Source organism: Chamaea fasciata, unplaced genomic scaffold, assembly GCF_029207755.1.
Source record: "Chamaea fasciata isolate MVZ Bird 193981 ecotype frontalis unplaced genomic scaffold, bChaFas1.0.hap1 SCAF_3, whole genome shotgun sequence".
NCBI lineage: Eukaryota > Metazoa > Chordata > Aves > Passeriformes > Sylviidae > Chamaea > Chamaea fasciata.
The window spans coordinates 59541309-59546370 of NW_027094088.1; the positions used below are offsets into that span (position 1 = coordinate 59541309).

General features: G+C 41.0%; 1 long non-coding RNA gene across 1 annotated transcript; it reads left to right on the plus strand.

The window, feature by feature from the left end:
• LOC136287743 (uncharacterized) lies at nt 1-4393 on the plus strand. Its single transcript, XR_010720294.1, has 4 exons — nt 1-128; nt 590-748; nt 3494-3569; nt 4072-4393. It is a non-coding gene; the product is annotated as an uncharacterized lncRNA (long non-coding RNA).
• Nucleotides 4394-5062: the final 669 nt, after the last annotated feature.

Below are 5062 nucleotides of genomic sequence, written 5' to 3' on the forward strand. Positions count from 1 at the left end.
CTTGAGAGCAGCTGGGGGAAATACTTTCAGCCTGAGAAGGAGGTGCCTGGGAGCTGGATGAAAAGAGAGCTCTGGTCCTCCACTGCCCATGCTTGACCCTGCTCTGAATCCCTGACTCTTCTGGCAAGGTTTTCCTTTCACCCTGCCCTAACTTCACACTTGTTATTGGATACTTCATACTTGGTCTCAGGGAGATCTCTGAGACAAATCTTTCCTTGGCTGTTTCCAGGCTCAAGCTGAAAACTGAAAGCAAAAGTCAACACGGCTCCATACAAGTGAAACCTTGCCACTTCAATGGCAGCAGCAGTCCTGGGGATTCCCATGAGTCCCCTTCCTTGGCTCTCTTCTTGGTATCCCAATTGCCTGGGGGAAAAGCTGCTCTTAATTTACCCATTTGTTTCACTTTAGTTCACCCAGGAGCTCTCAGCAGCTCTCAGACAGCTGTGCAGTAATGTGTGGGGATATGAGATCTTGATGTCTTTACTGCCCTTGTCTTTGCAGTCTCTGTGGTCTCTTGGTGAACCAGAGATGCTGCATGGCACAGGTGTATGTGGGGCAACATGGGAGCAATAACTCTGCTCTCTTTCAGAAACTCCTGCTCAGAAGGATCAGACCCCAAGAAGAGTCCAAGTGACCTAGGATTTATGAAGAGATGAGTCTTGTGCTGTGGCCTGAAAACTGAGGAAGGGGAATTTACTCTGCTGCTGTCACTACTCAGTGCCAAAAATAGCAATGGATGCATGAACAGGTGAGAATAACTTTTTCCACAGAGAATGTAGGGCTTTGTCCCTAAAAAAAACCTGCTGTATATTTCCAATATATATCTGCTCTGGCTTCCCAAGTTCTGCCATGTGTAAGAGTGAATGCTATGTCCTCCAGGCACACTGTTGGGCATGATGACTTCAAGGGAGTATGTGATTTGTCATCGTTAAGGAGTAAAGAAAATACTAAGGGCATTAAATGCTTTTATAATTTCCTTGCAACGATCACATTGCAAATTTTCTTTTAGTACTTCTGGGCAAACAGGTCATAATGTCTACATAAATTTAGAAAGCTGCAGTAATTGCTCTTATGCTTTAAATAAATTCTCAGAGCAACATTAGTGCATTGACATCTTAGTTTTGAGTTGATTTGAGAAATCTACCATGGGATATGTAATCAAATGAAGTCTTGGAGTAATGCAAAACCTGTTTTTGGATCCAGGGAATGATAGTGCCAGTATCTGGAAGAGAGCTTTTCCACAGAGGGCCTCTCTGGCTGTATTCTTTATTACAAAAACTATTGCGAAGCAGACATGTGTCTGTAGTCTTGTGTGTTGATTCAGCAAGGAGGACAAAATGCATGTTTGAATTCCCTAATGATGGTCCCTAACTCTGGGTCAAAGCTCAATCCCTTGAAGGGGCAGAGAATCTCCTGTTGCCCTTAAAGAGTCTAAGAGGTCTGTCCAGGCCCTTTAATTTATCCTTAGTGGAACAGTGCCAGGTAGAGTCACAGCACAACCATTTTTCTTTATTCCAAGACTTGAATTCAACATATCAAAAAGCAACCACAGCAACTCGGCAAACCTAAGATGTCAACCTCCTAAACAAGTTCTGAAAAATAAATTATTAAATTAGCATAACTCCCAGAGCTAAAAAAAACCTGCTCTGGGATTAAATACACACAGCTGCTTAGTCTGTTTGTAATCCAGTTTTCTCTGTGGTATCTGGCAGTCAGAGCATAAAAGGCATTCTTGAAATTAAATTTTTTTCTAGGATTCTCATACACAAAACCATCTGGATAGCTGGAACTTAAAAAAAAGGGAAAACAAACATAACTCAGACACTGCAGTTCTTATAAAAAGATAAATGCTTTCCAGGATTGTATTTCTGGTTAACATAATCTTCAAAAATCTTCAGTAGACAATAGATGTAGAGAACAAAGACAGCTTATGTGGCACCACATCTCCTTGTAATCTGCCCTTGCTTGGAGCAAGAGCAATAGTTTAAGTTACTGATTCCAACTAGTTTTCTTGGAAGACAGAGTTCAATTTACATTTATGACCGCCTGAAGCTATTTTGAGGAATCCAAATAAAACTATAGCTAGCCTTCAAAGCTGTCTCAGAAATGACACAGAAAATGTTAAGCATACTTGTGGCTTGCACTTGTGTCATTTGTTATTATCAAACTTACATTGCCTCTGGTTTTGAAATCTCAGGGGAACATTTGCTCTGCAAAGTGTGCCTCAAAATGTAAATGTGTTTTCTGAAATGCATTTTGTTATTGTTTCTGAGTACTTTTGATCTTTTTTTTTTTTTTTAATTTCTCCTTTGCAAAAACAAAAAAAACTACAGAAACAAACACATTCATTGCCCTTACAGTGAGGGCAGTTGAGAAAAGAAAGAAACCAGCCAATCAGGAAACCTTTTTATGACTTTGGAGTTGAAATAGTTGTCATAGTAGCTCTTGAGAAATGACAAATTTTGGAGGCCTTTAAGAGAGATGGATTGGTTTGAAATAAGCTGCAAAACCACTTCAGCTTCCAGACTGAAATAGGGCCAGCTGACAGGGGCTGGTGTTGTGTGGGCCAGATCAGCAGCAGCACACCAGCACTGCACCTCCTTTTCAGGGGCACACTGAGCACTAGCGGGCCTGGACCTCTAAAGCCAGTAGCCCCTGCCCAGTCTTACCATGTTACCATGGTACTGTGAAGTGCCTGGAGAATCCAACCAGGGAGACAGGAGACTGAGAGGGTCTGAGACTGGGAGCTTCGCCTTGGTGAAGTACTCAAGTGAAAATACCTGCTGAGTGCTAAGAAGACAGCAATATCTATTGCTGATATAATTTACTTGAAGGCACTGAATTCTTAGGGGACCTAGGAGGGGTTGGCCAGTGCTTTGCACTGGGATTGTGAGGGCCTCCTGGTGCTATGAGAGCTCCTAAAAGACCAAAAGGTTTTCAAGATTTAACAAGAGATTGTGACAACCATGTCCTGGAATAGCTATGAATGTGTGCCCTCATGTATTCTCATTTCCAGTCCGAAATAAAAAAAGATAGAGACAACATTAGTGTCTGACCTTTCCCCATTCTCCAGCAGTTTCAGTGTATATTTGATTTAGTTGTAAGTACCCATTAACTCAGAGGAGTTAAAGAGAATGAAATTTGGACTTTCCTTCTTTCTTTAAGGTACAAAGATAAGAAAAATCTTAATTAGTAGCATCTCCTGTTTGAGATTCGTTTTTTTGCCTAGAAAAATGCTCTTGTACTAATCAAGAAAGGCATTAAGTTCTCTGTAATCTCATGAGATATTAATTTGCCATTTATAGGCTATTGTACAGCTCTCAGTATATCATAGAACCACAGTCATTCATTCACAGTTTCCTCACTCAGGCTGAATCAACTTTCCATGAGACTGGAAAGTGGATTGCTGAGATCATCTGAGTTTTAAAAAATCACACGAAACAAACTGACAAATAAATCAAAACTGAGTTTTATTTTGTTTTTCTGTATGGAGGAGATGGAACAAAAAGTGTTTGGCTTTGACGGCAAGGACCAGAGAGAAGGCAAGAAGTTTCACAAGCAAAGCAAAGGTACATAAAATGACTGGAATTTAGACCTTTCCTTGGCCCATAAAGAGAGACACTGGGATGGAGGGGCAGAGAGGCATAGTTATCACAGTTCTGACTCTCCCCTTTTAAACTCATCTAAGCTCAGTATCTTGTCCACAAGGGGTATCAAACTCAGAAGATTCAAAAATACTTTAATCACTAAATATGTCTAGTTATACTGCTCCATGGTATTTCCAAGGAACTGGGCTAGGAGAGCACTTGCTTTCCATGTTAATTTATCAGGGAAATTTGTAAGTTTGCAGTAGCTTTTGGAAAAGCAGAAGTCAAAGGAATTAACTTTTCCGGCCAGCTGCATCAGTTATAAGCTGCTGAAATGTAAGATAGGGAACATTTCAGTGCAGTTCATTGTCAGTATAAAAATTCTGATAGACCCAGCAGTTTGAAAGCCATCTCATACTTTGTTTTGAATGACAACAGCCCCTCTGAAACTGAAATTTATGGAAATGCTTTCCTTCCACTCCAGCCTTCTTCTCCATCACCCTCCTCAAACCACTACCAAGGATTAAAAGTGATCCCCTTGTCATGAGGACAAGGTAAATGAACATGACCCACTATTTTCCATAATAACTATTTGACATTAAAGCAGTTGGTAATTAAAGTAATCCTCACTCCCTGGTGACACATTCAGTGTGACAAAACAGAGGTAACATGGCAGAAGCAGAACCTGTCTCCTTTACTTACTCACTGCTTCAGTGCCTTGTCCTGTCGAGTGACTGATCATCTTTTGAATTACCCAAGGGCAACTGAGTTACATTAAAATGAATATTTGTGGTGAAAATGTTAACTTGAAAGCATCTGCTGTGATAGCCCATAAAATAAAATCAATATACTTTCAGATTCATCACGTCCCTCCTGGGTCTGTGGTTGATTTTGCTGTGGTTTTCCAGAAAACAAAGGCTGCAGCTCAGCTGCTAGACTGAGACTGGGAAGCTCTAACCTGGACAGCTTAGAAATCCAGTATGTCGCATGGCACCTGGCACAGAGTGGGTTGCTTTGAAACCATCTCCACTCAATGTTACCTCAGCAGCTTTGGACTAGGTACTTTTAAGCAGAGAAGGCAGTTAAAAGTGGAACAAAACATTGGTTTAAATTATCTGGGTCAGGCCAGGTAGGTCTTGGTGGTGCCTTCTTTAGGATAGTCTACTGGAGAACCATAGGGCCACAGCTCTCTGGAGGGAGGAAGATCTCCCTCCTGTTGGACCAGCTCTGCTTGATGTGTGTCAGATTGTGGAGCCTGTCTGCATTCTTTCCAGGCCTTGGAAAACCTGCATCCATCTGTCTTTTTGCATTCATTTTCCAAAACAAGAATAACATCTATATCCTTTATGCCTTTTTTACTGTTCCAGTAGCATAAATGTACACGGCAGTTAAGAAATACAATATGAAATGCTCTATATCCTGAATAATAAGTGCCACGTGGATCAGGACAAAAGAATAGTTTGAGACAAAAGATA